The sequence below is a fragment of the Peromyscus californicus genome, unplaced genomic scaffold (assembly GCF_007827085.1).
Source record: "Peromyscus californicus insignis strain IS unplaced genomic scaffold, ASM782708v3 Scaffold_7__1_contigs__length_154581171, whole genome shotgun sequence".
In the NCBI taxonomy this organism is placed as follows: Eukaryota; Metazoa; Chordata; class Mammalia; order Rodentia; family Cricetidae; genus Peromyscus; species Peromyscus californicus.
This window is the reverse complement of record NW_026294595.1, coordinates 120,418,198-120,434,347: the sequence shown is the minus strand read 5'-3', so window position 1 is coordinate 120,434,347 and position 16,150 is coordinate 120,418,198. Positions and strand designations below refer to the sequence as shown.

The window sequence follows — 16,150 nt, the reverse complement described above, 5'->3', positions numbered from 1 at the left end:
TGGCTCTTAGAGATTTTTCAATAATCCCTAATTCCATCTTTACAAGTAAAGAAATGGGACAAGAAACTCCTTTGTTTACTCAATTTAGCCAATACCTGTTGACTGTTTCAAGTCTAAGCTGGACAGTACAAGAACACAAAGGGAGTCCTGTTTTAGACATGGACCATCTTCCAGGGCTGCAAAAGGTGTGTGCTGTTTTAGCTGGGATGCGGTGGGGAAAGGCACTTTAGTGTAGACAGAACAGGTTGGCTACAAGAGGATGTAATAAAACAAAAGTACTGTAGAATTCTAGTCAGCCCCAGAAAACAGGGGATTATCAGGGAAAGGCAAGCCAGATAAGGACTGGGCAAATGATTGCCATTTATCAGGCAAACCCACAGTAGCCACCGACAATCTGGTAAGTGTAGTGGGTAGCCATTCCAGCTTTGATCTGGAAGTTCCAACCCCCATTGAGACTTCGGCAACTGTCACGCCTACAAGGCGGGGCCAAGGGAGGCGCCTGGGGACCCAAGATCTGGATCAGCGGGCGCTGGCTCTGTTCCGGGACCCTGGATAGTGGAGGTGGACCAAGCAGAGCTCCAGAGAACACTGCTGGACTGTGATACACCTTCCCCAGACCCTGCGACCTACTTATCCCTTAATTTGTAAGTTACGCCATTAAATAAATCTCCTTTTAACTACGTGGAGTGGCCTTAATAATTTCACCAATATCTGGCGCCCAACGTGGGGCACGAACCCACGACCCTGAGATTAAGAGTCTCATGCTCTACCGACTGAGTTCTGGACAAGCGGGACACAAGGAAAGCAACCACTGTACTCTGCCAAGACAGGGTAAGATGGTCTTTCAGAATTCCTGCTTCTGAAAATGGTCTGTCAGATACTTTAGGCCTGTAGCCAATTTGAATGCACCAACAATGCTGAGAAACATTATGTGACTGTCCAGGCTGCCAGCTGTCTCGGTCTACTCATGCAAGATTCCCGAAAGTTGCTTGCATCCATCTACCATTTCTCAGGTACCATTATATTCCTTCTCAGGTCTTTGATGGGATTGAAGACTAGCAGTTATAGTTACAACTTAGTAGATAGAACATATTAAGTATTAGATTCAGGTTCTTTAGGATAGGACACCTTTTGGAATGATCTTTGTAACATGCCATTTACCTATGCTCTATACTTCTCTGGATTTTAGTATGTGTTTCTTGCTTGATATTGTTTGCATTGGTTGTAGTTCCATCTTATCTACGTCATTATCCCTCATTATTCCTGGACAATATTTGATAACCATTCCTTTGTATATAGTCTTGTATTAGGTTAGAACTTTCTTATTTAGACAAAAATGGGGAGATGTAGTGGGTAGCCATTCCAGCTTTGATCTGGAAGTTCCAACCCCCATTGAGACTTCAGCAACTGTCACGCCTACAAGGCGGGGCCAAGGGAGGCGCCTGGGGACCCGAGATCTGGATCGGCTGGCGCTGACTCCGTTCCGGGACCCTGGATAGTGGAGGTGGACCAAGCAGAGCTCCAGAGAACACCGCTGGACTGTGATACACCTTCCCCAGACCCCACGACCTACCTATCCCTTAATTTGTAAGTTACGCCATTAAATAAATCTCCTTTTAACTACGTGGAGTGGCCTTAATAATTTCACCAATAGATAAGGGTCGACAATCTGATAAGGGTCAGGTGCAGGAGCAGAAGAGACACTTAGGTCAGACAACAGGAGCCTAAACTGGGGAACTATGGACTCAAACTAGAGGAAGAAGCTATGCCCAACTATGTCAGACGTGAGGAAGGGAGTCAGATATGGTTATCAGGTGGAGCATGAAGAAGTCAGGAGGGTGGGCCGGGGGGTGATTATTACATTTGGGGCAAGTTGAGTCTAACTTGGAAAATCCAACACTGGCTGAAAAATTAACAGAAATAAATGGGCAATTCTGTGCTGAATAAAATGTACTCTACCCTAAAACTCACATTCTCAAACAGATAATGAAGGAAGAAAAGGGAAACATCCAACCCTTACTAGTTCAGAATGCCTGGGATCTAGATATATGAGATACGGGCGCTCTGACCTACTAGCCTCATTAAGGCTGGGGGCACTGGTGTCGATGTGTGCAACCATTTCCTTCATGAATGAGCTGACTGTGAGGTTTCACGGTAGATCTAGACTGAGGAACCCAGAAGACGGCTGGGGAATTACCAGAGGCAAACAGATAATGCCATATCTGGAAAACAGAATGTGAACAATGAGGAAGCTAGAGGTCTAGAGAAGCCAGGCCACTCTTGGGCCTTCCGTTCAGAAATTCAGGGTACCACACTTAATAAGAACATGGTAAAATTGGCACCTATCCAGAAGTGTACAGAAACAAAACATGTGGCCATATTTAGAGAAACGGGTCTGATGGCTACTCAAATGGTTTGCTTCAAAATCAAGAAAAATAAAACGTTTCCTTTGTCCGTGAAATGGAATTATACTTGGGCTGAAACATGAAGAGGTTGACCTGGAACCAAGAGACTGCAACTGGAGGTCGGGGACTTGATACTTCAAGGTGAGGAATTCTGGGTCAGCACTTTCTCATCAAAGATGAACAGACTGGGTCTCAGTCCCAGAGGATGTTACAGGTGGGATGGAAGTGTATGATGAGGACATGGAAACAGTCAAATGTCCTGTCACTCTTGTGACCCTACAGGAGAAAACAGATTGGAGAAATGGAGAGATGGTGAGACCTTTTCAGAGAGCAGGCAGGTGAAACCTGGTAAGATGTCCCAAGATGCAGGGGGTCGTGTGAGGAAATAAGTGGACTGCGGACAGGATATTGAGTAAAACAAGAGGAAGGGGGAGTAGAGACGGACACTTCAGAAAGGACTAGGAAGCCAGGTGAAAGATTGAGACAGCAAAAACAGCAGCAGGAAGCTTTACTGAAGTATATTAACATCAGATCTCAAGTGAAAATGTCTCAGACTTTCATGTGTACCTGATCATTTTAGTCTTAACAAGTCCAGGATCTGCCATGAGTTTTTTCTTCCTATTAGACGGTCTGCTCAGTTAGCCTCAGCTGTGGGAAAGACTTTCCTTCCTCAGTTACGCTGTGGTGTGGCCTCTCCGACAAACCAAGTGACTACATATCTTGTACATCTACTTCCGGACTCTGAACTCTGCTACATGTATCTATTTGTTTACCTTTGTTCTGATGAGACAGTCGTAATTATCTAGCTTTATAACAAGTGTTCATCGTTGTTCACAGGTGAGCAAGGACTCTCTATCAGGAACTCAGATCGGGGCCATTCACGTGATATTTTGGTCAAGAATCTCGTTTAATTATGCCTGTGTGTCCTTAAAACAAGAGCCAAGTTGAATTTAAACGTAACAGACTAACTCGTTTAGCAGAGGTAAACTGAAGCCGGGAGAGCAGTCAGGCTGGTGCTGAGAAAGGGACTGAAACGGTTAGTGTCACTGGCCTCCTGCACGAGGGCAAAACTCCACCCAGTGGAGGCTCCATCCTCTGAAGATCCAAATCCACTTAAAGGAAAAAGCCCAAGTGTAAGGGGTTCTCTGATCCTTAAAGGCAAGTGTTTCCCCAGGATTAGCACACGGATGCTGATTCAGCTCATACCCAAGGGGGCCGAGTGGCATCTAAAGCTGGCAGCAAAACTCAACATTGCCCATGTGGTACTGGTTTTAGGCATAGGAAATACAAGTTTAAGGGTGTCATGGAATTCTGCTCATGGATTCAGACAGAAACTGAGGCCAGACACTGTATGGCAGGGTTGGGATCCCAGAAGGAGCCTTTTGGAAGACACTGAATGAAGCAGAAGTCTAAGGTTCAGTGGAGACCACAGGATATTAGAGACGTCAGGACCATGGGATGCCCACTGAGTAAAGCTGCGGGCCTGGAGTGGAGCTGGCTTAAGAGGGAGACTGTGTGTGTTGCAGGTGGTGGGAGTGGAGCTGGCCAAACCTTTGAAGCCCAGTTTATTGCATTATGTACCCCAGATGCTGGATTCTGAGCTACAGGATTTGATGTTTTCCCTGCTGGATTTTGATCTGGCTTTGGTCTGGCCTTTCTTTGCTGTGCCCTGATTCCTCCCTTTTGGAATAGGAATTTTTACTCTGTGCTGTCATGTATTGGAAGCATGCAGCTTGCTTTTTATTTTATAGGAGCTCATGGGTAAGAGACGTTGGAATTGTTGAAGACTATGGGGACTTTTAACGTTGCACTAAATACATTTTCTATTATAACACAATCATGCAACTATGGGGACAAGAGGTGGCAGAGTATAGCTTAAAAATGATGTGTTTGAGTATCAAGTGGACAAAGTGTAGGGTTGTGATGGTTATCGTTATCTGTCAGCTTGACGAAGTCTAGAATCTCCTGAGAGATGGGGTCTCTGTGTCTGTGGAGGAATATCTTGATTGCATTAATTGAAGTGAAAAGATCCACCCACCACGGGTGTCCCCCTTTCTTGGCTAGCATCCTGGGCTGCAATAGAGATGGTACCCAGGCAGTAGCATCCACTCTCTTCTCTCTGCTTTCTGATGGTGGATGTGCCATGACAAACTCCTTCAAGCTCTCTGTCTTGACTCCCTGCCATGATAGACTACACCCTTGAACTGTGAGCCAGAGCAAACCCTTGCTCCCCGAAGTTGCTTTTGCTGGACATTTTATCCCAGCAACAGGAAGAGAAATGAAAACAGACTCTAACTCCATAGCATTAGACTCCGTACCGGGAAGAGTGAAATCTTACACTAGTACTCCATGTGAAGTTACTTCTCTCTCTTTTTTTTTTTTTTTTTTTTTTTTTTTTTTTGGTTTTTCGAGACAGGGTTTCTCTGTGTAGCTTTGCGCCTTTCCTGGAACTCACTTGGTAGTCCAGGCTGGCCTCGAACTCACAGAGATCTGCCTGGCTCTGCCTCCCGAGTGCTGGGATTGAAGGCGTGCGCCACCACCGCCCAGCAGTTACTTCTCTTTATTATACCCTAAGCTGTTAGATATGCTTGGTTTCTGGGAGCTACACAATGCTGGGCTTCATCAGAAACCTTTGGGAGGGGAGAGGATCTTAATTCCTCTAACTCTGTTTTGTAAAATGGGTGATTATTTTGCATGAGATTTCGTGAATCCCTTACAATTTTCTCTCTTGTTTCACACAACTAAGGTGAACTTTCACTTTCAGTTGTAACACTAACGTAAAAAATAAAACACTCCATGGAGACCCGGTGTGTAATGGTAGCAAACAGCAGCCTCCTTGGGCATGTACACAGCCTGTTACCCTAAGGGACCTTCAAGACAATCTCCTGGCAGCTATTCATGTCCCTAATCTCAATGCTGTCCCCAGTCTAGGCTCCAGACAGGAAGCACCAGTGCACAGTGGCCAGGGTTCACACCCACCTGGTCATCAGGTCCATCTGTACCAAGCTGCAGAATAAAGAACATGTGATTAAGGTCCCGCCTAGAACCAAGTTCAGTTCCCCTGGTCACCAGAAGCTCCACATCTCAAAGAAGTGGGGCTTCACTAAGTTTAAGGCAGATGAATTTGAAGGCAAGGTAGCTAAAAAGTGGCTCATTCCTGATAGCTATGGAGTCAAAAGATGTTCTCAACTGTGGTCCCCTGGGCAAGTGGCGGGCCCTGTCTTCCACTTGCCCAGGGGACCACAGTTGAGAACAACTGTGGCTTCCACTATACTCTCCTATACCCCACCAAATTATGTTCAGTAATAAATCTCACATCCAGTCTGAAAAAACAAACAACAGTTTCACACCTCTGTGCAACATACTGTGAATCCCTGCATCTTCTCAGCTCTGTCCCATCCACGGACAAAGTAGATAGTTCTAACAGTCTGTCCCACAGCTTTTGCCAAAAGCCATGGAGAGTTACAGCTTCCGAGCTACAAAACAGAAAGACAAAAGGAAAAGGAAGGCGTCTAAAAATATCTCAATTCTTCTCCATGGGAAAGGTTAGTTTATGAGCTGACTCTAAGAGGGACATAATTCTTCTCAAAAACCACGTTCCCGACCGTCAGCTTCTTCGAAAAGTGTCCAAAACAAAACCTAACATGCAAAGCAGTGAAGCCAGCTGCTGTTTTTCTCTGGAATTCATTGCTATTACTTAAGGATGTATTCATCCTAATTATGCATTGTTGTGTGATAAGACCACAAGGCTCGGTGGCTTCAAACAACACTCATTTTCTCATTGCCATGGTTTCCGAGGGTCTGGAATTCCAGAAGAATTTGACAGAGCTGTTCTGGCTGAGAGTATCAAATGAGGCTGCGGCCAGATGGTAGCTGGAGCCTGGATCTAAGGCTGGGGGATGGGAGGAGGTGTGGCCGGGCAGCTGGCCTGGAGCGGTAGGTCATGTCTCCATGTGGTGCAGGGCTTTATCATTGGTCTCTCTGGCTGATTTAGCCTTCCTCATAGCATGGTAGTCCCAGAACAGCCTATCTGCTTAGATGATGCAGCTCACAGACCCAGGAAGAACGAAGCAGAAAGCAAAATAGGAATCACATGATCTTTTCCTTTCCAATTTATTCTCTGTGGTGATAGATCGTGTACCCTAATAAACGTGCCTGAGGATCAGAGGACACACAGCCAGCCACTAGATTAGACACAAAGGTCAGGCAGTGGTGGCACACACCCTTAATCCTATCGCTCAGGAGGCAGAGATCTGTCTAGATCTCTGTGAGTTCAAGGCCACACTGAACACAGAGCCAGGCAGTGGTGGCACACACCTTTAATCCCAGCACTTGAGATCTCATGCCTTTGCTTGGGAACCACACATGCCTTTAATCCCAGGAAGTGATGTCTGGGCAGAAAAAGGTATATAAGGCATGAGGAAACAGGAACTCACTCTCTTTAGGCTGAGGATTTCCGCAGAGGTAAGAACCAGTGGCTGGCTGCTCTGCTTCTCTGATCTTTCAGCTTTCCCCCTGATATCTGGCTCTGGGTTTTTTATTATAAGACCATCTTATATTTGAGCAACAATCCTCAGAAATGTGGCAAAATTTCTGTCCCATTCTAATGGGTACAAGTGAGACACGAAGCCACACAAGGTTGAGGGGAATGGATACGCCTTTTTATCATGATGGGATGGTAACCTGGAGAGCACATAGGCTAAATGTGTGCTGGTGGTTTTTAACTTTGTTGGAAAAATACTATCTTCCTCGTAGTCTAAAGTTTAAAGAGGTTGCAAAGTGGTGCATGCAAGGACACTCTCATTTTTCTTTTCTTTTTAAATCTATTATCAGCAGCAGCATCGTCACCACCACCACCACCATCATTATGTGTATTAATGTTTTGCCTGCATGTATGTCATCAAAATCAGCATCATTATTTATGTGTATGAGTGTTTTGCCTGCATATATATCTGTGCACCATGTGAGTGCCTGGTACCTGCAGAGGACAGAAGAAGACCTTGGATACCCTGAAACTGGAGTTACAGATAGTTGGGGACTGCTCCTTGGGTGCTGGGAATCAAACCTGGGTTCTCTAGAAAAGCACTTAACCACTGAGTCATCTCTCCAGCCTCACTTTAAAAAAAAAAGACTGATTAACTGATTGATTAAGGTTGTGTGTGTGTGTGTGTGTGTGTGTGTGTGTGTGTGTGTGTGTGTGCACTCACGCATCTATGAGGCAATGAGGACATTTATGATATTTATGATGGGAAATGCCTGGACTCTCAAGCTCCTTTTTCTTCAGGCTGTAGCTCTGCTTGCATGCTCTCTACTTTCTGGGTTTGCACTGTGCTTCCTTTTCTAGATCAGTAGTTAGAGCAGGCGCAAGCAAGGGCAGTTCTTGGGTGGCTAACTGGGTTTCCTGATTCAAATACGCCCTCTAGTGTTAAAATTGTGTTGTTTCTTTATTGGCTGGGTCTGCTCTCAGGGCTGTCCTCTGCTTTGATTCCCTTTGCTTTCTGTAAGAGCCTCAATTTTATTTCTTTTGTTGATTTTCTCAACATTAAGTCTTCAGAGACAAGTGTCCCTAGCACCCTCCATCTCTCCCAGAGCCCCCTTCCTCAAGACCACTGTCTTCACCTCGTACAGTAAATCTGAAATTTGTAGAATTCTGTTTCTTAGCAAGTATGTAAGTGATTACTATATTTGCTCTCTTTCTAGATGAGGGTAATTTTTCTATACGTTTTGAGAAGAGGTCTGGATCTAGGCAAAGACCATATTTCTATTCCAATTCAGAGTTTTAAATGCTAAAATAATAAAAATGCCATTTACTGCATTTAACAATACAATTTCCCATCGCGTGGCAGTGGCGCGCATGCCTTTAATCCCAGCACTCGGGAGGCAGAGCCAGGTGGATCTCTGTGAGTTTGAGGTCAGCCTGGGCTACAAAGCGAGATCCAGAACAGAAAGCAAAACTACACAGAGAAACCCGAAAACAAAACAAAACAAAACAAGAATACAATTTCTCCTAACCTATTTGCTCTCATATACAGTCATTTCTTAGTTCAGTATCCTTAGGAGAGTAGGTTCCAGGACCTCACAAGTCACCCAAACTCACATTCGCAAGACTCTTACACAAATGGTGCCCTGCAGCTAATCTGTGCACATCCTCCTGTATAACTTATGTCACCTCTAGATGGCATAACTAACACACTACAGCAACAATAACCTGTTGCTAGACTGCACTATTTATGGGGTCATAAGATATCTGTGCACGTTCAATACAGACTTCTTTTCCTCAAACATTTTCTTTTTCAATGTATTTTTTATTATTTTACGTGTCTGGGTGTTTCACCTGCACGTATGTCTCTGCCAGCCCTGCAGAGGCCAGGGGAGGGTGCTGGATCCCCTGGAACTGGAGTTGCAGATTGTTGTGAACTGCCATTTGGGTGCCGGGAATCAAATCCCAGCCCACTTGAGGGCAGCTCCTGCTCTTAACCACTGAGCCACGTCTCTCCCATCAAATATTTTCTATCCAGAGTTATTCAAATTTTTGGATCCAAACAAAACCAGCCAGTATGGAGTGTCAACTGTACATGAATATATATATAACGTTCTAAATAAGTAACTTTTTATAATAACACTCACTCTGTGTGTGTGTATACAACTATCTAAATTCCATTCTGACCACTAAAACATATTTAAAGCCAAAATTCGTTAATTTCATCAGCCATTGCCAAGACAGAGAACCCTCCTATCCCAAACATGGCATGCCCTTGAAGGCATCCTATTTCTGGAATGAAATAAAAGGTTACAGAAGTTATCAGGCCTCTCTGGGCGGTGGTGGCGCACACCTTTAATCCCAGCACTCGGGAGGCAGAGCCAGGTGGATCTCTGTGAGTACGAGGCCAGCCTGGTCTCTAAAGAGAGTTCCAGGAAAGGTGCAAAGCTACACAGAGAAACCCTGTCTCGAAAAATCAAAACAAAACAAACAAACAAACAAAAAACCAGAAGTTATCAGGAGCACCACATCTGGTTTTCAAGCTGTCTTTGAATAGGAGACATTTGCAGAGTTTGAGCATAGCTGTCTAGGATCATATGGTTCAGACACAGGACAGCATGTCAGTCACTGTATTAACCTGGAGCCTCAGCCCTGGAGAAAACGATGGAGATGCTCCTGGGCCCTATCTTTAGCACCAACCCACTGACTCTGCTTCACACTGCCATAATCTGCATTGTTTGGCCCTCTTCCAGTGGGCCTGAAGTACTAGGCATCAATCCCTCCAGCCCCTGATAGCCTTCACCCTGTGACTGAGGGGAGATGGCCTATGAAGACCAGCTCCACACTCTCTCGTCCTTAAGTGAGAAGGATGTGGTCCATGTAATGCACAATATACTCCATGCCTGTTTCCCTCTCCTCTTACATCCGCATCCCCATGGTGTTCTGGAGACCATCCCAAGTAAACTACTTCCAATTATCCTTGTTCTGGTTTGCTTCTAGAGGGAACTCGGATGAAGACAGCTGACAGCTCCCCATCTGGGCCCTTGCTTCTAGCCTCCTAGAACCTTACTTGGACTGGAATCCTTAAGGTCAGGGATAGAAAGACAGACACCAAGCTGGGAGCCCATCCAAACAGGGCAAGAATAAGATGGGGCTTTGGATGTGAAGTCCAAAGACGCAGGGGCTCAAGGAAGGCCCTGAGACAGTCCTGGTGGAGAACGTCTGAGTACAACGGTCATGACTGAAAGGCACTCAGGTAGACGTGAAGAAAGGGACTCTGTAGTCTGTGACAAAAGCTTGAGTCCAAGCGGGATGTTGGAGGCTCTGTTTGAGCCATGTCCTGAAGCAGCGCCCCAAGTGAGGTAGCAGGTAGCTGTTACATCCGCCTATGACCTTGAGGTACCTGCCCCTGGGGCATGGCCACTGGGGAACCCTTAAGACCTGGGATGCACTACACTTCTCATGGTTTTGGATGCTAGTACAGACCAGGGCAGAGCCTGCCAGCAAGCCATGTTGGACCATGCCTCATCCTTCCAGGATCTTGCGACAAATTCCTTTATTCTGTCTTATGAGTTAACCCCCAAATAAATTCCTTTGATCATTAAGCAGGCTCCATGGATTGCTAGTGATTTTATCCCAAGAGTGGTGCATGCCTTTAATCCCAGCACTCAAGAGGCTGAGGCAGGCAGATCTCTGAGTTTGAGGCCAGCCTGGTCTACAGAGTGAGTTCCAGGACAGTCATGGATACACAGAGAAACCCTGTCTGGAAAAACAAAACAAAACAAAAAAGCTTGAGTACAGTATCTTCTCTGGAAATGCATATTGAATGCATTGAAAGGTAACAGATTTAGTTTGAGAAAATCACATTATTGGGAACCCTGTTTAGTATGGACGATGTTTGTCAGTTACAACTCGAATGCCATCTGTTGTGTTCTCATGTGACAGAATGAACAATGGTACCAGGATAGGTGGGGGCTGTATTCTACAGAAGTTCCTTTTGTTGTTGTCACTTTAGTGGCTCAGGGAGCTGTGGACACTACCATCTTGAAAGGGAGCCTGTTGATTAAAATTGATGTATACTAGGGGCCTAACAACAGGGAATAATAACAAGTTAGGGAGCCAGGAGACAACTTGTCACATCCCCAGGCAGCAGACAGCATGGTAGGCTATCATGGAGGGGAAGCTGGCTGGATACAGACATCATGAGGAGGTAAAGCAGCAGGAGAGAGGGGCATCTCGGGGGGTGAGGGGTACAATAGGTAGTAGCCCTGTCTTCGGAGCCTAATGCTGAGCCCATCAACCCAAGATAACAGCAAAGCCTTGCGAGTCAAAAGTCTGAGGTCAACAGGTACCATCTTCTGGTGCCACCTATTGGACATGTAGTTTACTGCCATTGAGACTGAACTCCAAAGCTGCACTAGAGTACTTGACTTCTGAACCATCAGTCCTCCGGCTGGATCTTGGATAGATGCTGAGTGAGTTTTGAAAGCAGGGGCATCTGTCCTTCTGTACAGATCTCAGCACTGTGGGTGCTTGTCTTACTCCAAATACACCCAGAAGCCATCTCCTGACTGGAACATCGGCCACCCCAAAGTGTCTGTACTGGGAGTCATGAGAACCTGCCCAGTGCACAGACTACAAAGCTATCTGTGGCCAGTAAAGGCTCTCGGTATACAAAGGGAAGTTTCAAAAGGGAAGACAGCTCTGGGGACACCTGGCCCTTGATGGTCTGGCTCAGCACCAGCCCAGACGGTGTGAAAGACAAGAGTCTCTGACTTCAACAGACTCCAATTTCAGACAGCCCAGAAACATTCATTTCCTCATTACGTTTCCCTTTTTGATCGCTTACTTTTAGAAGTATTTTGACTATTTCTGTGTGTGTATGTGTGTTATGTGCATGTACACATGTACACTTATGTGTGTGAGTGCAGATGTGCAAGTGCCGTAGCACACAGATGAAGGTCAGAGGACAATGTCAAGTGTCAGTTGTCACCTTGTACTTGTTTGAGATAGAGATCCTTGTTTCTCACTACTGCATGCTACAGGCTAGCTGGCAACTATGCTGCAAGCCACAGAATGAGAGAAAAGACCCAGATTATAAAGTTGGAAATGAAAAATGAGACATAGCAATACATCGTACCAACAAAACCCAGAGGCTCTGGAAACAGTTGGAAATTGTTCCAAATTCTTCCAAAAACTAGATGTGGGTCAACTCCCAGACACGTAACCTAGCCAAATTAAACAGTAGAGAGATAAGGCAAACAGATCCATGATCAGGAGAATGAAGCAACAACAATCTCCCAACAAAGGAAAGAGCAGGCCTGGGAGATTCACCATAAAATTCTATCAGACATTTGAAGAAGAACGAAAAACTTCCATCATCAGAAGGGAATATGACCAAACTCTTTCAATACCATAAAACTAGTATTCTCCTTCTACCCAAACCAGAGAAGGACACAACAACAAAAAAGAAAAGCTAGTGAGCATAAATGCAAAAACTCTCGGTCAAATATTTGCAAACTGAATTCAATAAACCTTTAAAAGATTATTCTCCATGGTCACTTTTGGTTCAGTCCCAAGGTGCAAAGTTTGACTTATCCAAATTAATAAGTGAAAGACGTCACTTGAATAGACCCAGAGACAGAAAGCACACGATGGCCTCAAAGGATGCAGCAAAGTTCAGTATTCAATAAGACAAAGGTCAGTACTCCTTCATGCTAAAATCCCTAGGGGAAACTAGGAACAGAAATAATCCAGATTAACACAATGACGCTCTAGCCAACATCGTTCTACGTGGGGAAAGCACTTCCTCTAAAATCAAGAACGAGACAACTTTGTCCACTCTCCCCTCTCTTACTCAACATTGTGTTTCAGGGTTTTGGGTTGTTGGTTTGTTTGTGGGGTAGTTTCTGGCATTTTGTTTGTTTGTTTGTTTGATGGGTTTTTGGTTTTGTTTTTATTTTTTGGTTTTGTTTTGTTTTCAAGACAGGGTTTCTCTGTGTAATAGTCCTGGCTATCTCGGAACTTGCTTTGTAGATCAGGCTGGCCTCGAACTCATAGAGATCCACCTGCCTCTGTGCTGGGATTAAAGGCATGTAGCACCACCACCCATTGTGTTTCAGGTTTTTTTTTTTTTTTTTTTTGGTTTTTCGAGACAGGGTTTCTCTGTGTAGCTTTGCGCCTTTCCTGGGACTCACTTGGTAGCCCAGGCTGGCCTCGAACTCACAGAGATCTGCCTGGCTCTGCCTCCCGAGTGCTGGGATTAAAGGCGTGCGCCACCACCGCCCGGCGTGTTTCAGGTTTTAACAAGAGTGATAAGACAATAGAAAGCTATAAAAACTGTGGAAACAGGAAAAGAAGAAGTCAAAGTATGCCTATTTGAAGACAACATGGCCCTATACTTAAAGGACCCTATCCATTTAATCAGAAAATTCTTAAACCTGATATATATTTTCAGCAAAGCATCAGGATACAAAACCAACACATTAAATTCCCAGAACAGAAGCAATCACCCAGTGGGTATAGCAGCCCACCCGCAAGCCCAGAGCTCAGAAGGCAGAAACAAGCTGGCTAACTACACTAGTCTTTTCAGCTGAAAACCCCTATGCAATGAATATGATAGAGTGTGATTAAGGAAGGTTCTTAATGTCAACCTTGGCCTCCATACACATACATGCGCACCTGCACACACCACTCTCAAACACGCAAGCACACATATGTACATGCATGCATACCTTACATGAAGACTTTTTTTTTTCAAATCAGTAGCTTTTCTACATACCAATAATGAATTTACTGAGAACAAAGTCAGAGAAAAATCCCTTTTATAAAACACAAAAATAAAATGACTAGGAATGAATTTAACCAAGGAAGTAAAAATACTTCCACAATGAAAACTGTAAAATATGGAAGAAGAAAAATTAGGAGGCCATTAGAAAAAGAAAAGATCCCTTTTGTCATGAATCGGGACGATTAGTTTTGTGAAAATGGCTATTACCAAAAGCAATGCACACATCCAACGCATCCCCTTCGAAATCTCAATGTCATTGATCACAACACTAGACAGAGCAGTCAGTCCTAAAGTGGATACGAACACACGAGAGCCCCCGAATAGAAACCCTGCTCAGAAATCAATTCAAAATGGCTCAAAGAGCTTCATGTAAGATCTAAAATGCTGAAATTGCTGGTGGAAAACACAGTCTAACACTGTAAGATAGAGGCACAGGCAAGGGTTCCCTGAGCACTCTAACAGCTTAAAAAATAATAACGAGATTTGACCAATGGCATTACTTGAAATTAAAAGGCTTTTGTATAGTAAAGGCAATCATGGCCAGGTGTGGTGGCACATTGCCTTTAATCCCAGTACTCAGGAGGCAGAGACAGCAGTGAGTTTCAGGCCATCCTGATCTATATAGTGAATTCTAGGGCTGCAAAGAGAGACCTTATCTCAAAAAAAAAAAAAAAAGTGCTGTTATACAGCAAAGGCAAGCAATCAGTAGAGAATAAAGAGATCACCTAGGGGGACATCTTTGTCAACTACACATCAGATAGGGGATTAATATCTAGAACATATAAAGAACTTTCATAGCTGGGCATGATGCTACTGCATGCCTTTAATCTTAGCACTAGGGAGGCAGAGGCAGGTGGATATCTGTGAGTTCAATGCCAATCTGGTCTATATAGTGAGTTCCAGGACAGTCAGGGTTATGTATGTAGAGAGACCCTGTCTTGAAAAACGACAATCAAAACTCCAAAAATGAAAGCTCAAAAAACACAATCCAGTCAATAAATGGAAAAAAAATCTATTGAACAGACAGTTTTCAAAAGAAGAACTACAAATGCCCAATATCCGTAGTCATCGGGGAAATTCACATTTGATCTATACTGACATTCCATTCTATCTCAGTTAAAATGGCTACATCAAGAAAACAAATAAGAAATGTGAGCCTGTAAGCAAAGAGAAACCTTGATGCAAGGCTGGTGGGAATGTAAACTTGTGCTGCCTCTGTGGAAATCAATATAGAAATTCTGAGGCTAGAGAATGAGGATCAGGAGAGCCTAGTGTAAGGGCCGCAAAACTGGCATATTGCAGAAACCACATAGCCCTGGGGAAGATAGGAAACCACAGAGTGTTGGAAGGTGACCGACTTATGATTTGCCGTAATGATAAACTGTACACAGTTGGGTGGAGATGCAGGACGTGATGCAGGATGCTGTATCTAGAACAACACGTAACAGAGCATATGCAATAAAGCTTGTGCTATGGAAATGAGCCAGAAACATGCACCCTGGCGACATAAAAGCCCCATCTTTTGTGCAACCACATCAACAGAGCCCTGCTCCACCCAGAGTCCTTCTTCGGTAATGACAATCTCTGGCTCGGCTACAACTGTATGTCTCTACTCACTTCCTTGTTTAGGGCCACAAGAACCTGGAATCCCTTCAGAGGTGCACTCTGAACCTCAGTGTGGCAGGGAAGAGTAGGAACTGTAGACTGACATGTTAAGATGAACATATGGAAGGTGACAGAGAAAGTCTGGAAGTCTCTTCCCCACCTGGGCTTCACAGGACAAATGGAGCATGCTCAGATCAGTTAAAGGCTAGAAGTCCTTCCCTCCCTGGGCCTCCCCTAAGGAACAGAAAATACACAAAGAAAGCCTGGGCTCAACAAACAGGAGAGGCTGGTGCCTTAGAAATGTCCCATAAAGGGCTATGCACCCTGTGGCCCAACTCTTGGGAGCTGTCCCTTCAGCTCACCAGCATAATCATATTCTCTGGAGTACTGTGCTTCTTTTATCAAAACTGGGTCTCATTACACAATAACTGTCCTGGAACTCACTATATAGACCAGGGTGGCCTTGATCTCACAAACATCGACCTGCCTCTGCCTCCCTCCAGTGAGCTGGGATTCAAGGCGTGTGCCACCAGGCCCGGCAATGTTTTCCTTTTTTTTTTTTTTTATATATATATATATATATATATATATATATATATATATATATATAAACTCAATTTCTAACCATGTATCCCTTTGTCGGGGGACACTAAGCAAGCTTTGCCTTCTCTTTATCTCTTCTTCAGATTCTGGGTAAAAGCCAAACATGCCTCCCATGAGGCTGGTCTTCCTCACTGTCTTTCTGAAGCTCCTCTCCCATCCTATGATAGAGTGTTTGCTGAGCTCCATTGCTGAACGTGCTGACTTTCTTATACTCAAAAGGCAGGACTCTCTTCTTCTTCTCCTTTGTCAACCTCCCCCAAAGCTGCC

General features: G+C 44.6%; 1 protein-coding gene and 1 pseudogene across 4 annotated transcripts in view; one reads left to right on the top strand and one right to left on the bottom strand.

The window, feature by feature from the left end:
- Window positions 1–16,150, bottom strand: part of Rin2 (Ras and Rab interactor 2) — a 212,056-nt gene that overhangs the window by 175,191 nt on the left and 20,715 nt on the right. The gene's annotated exons all lie outside the window — the stretch shown is intronic.
- On the top strand, window positions 5,193–5,288 carry LOC128102739 (uncharacterized; annotated as a pseudogene).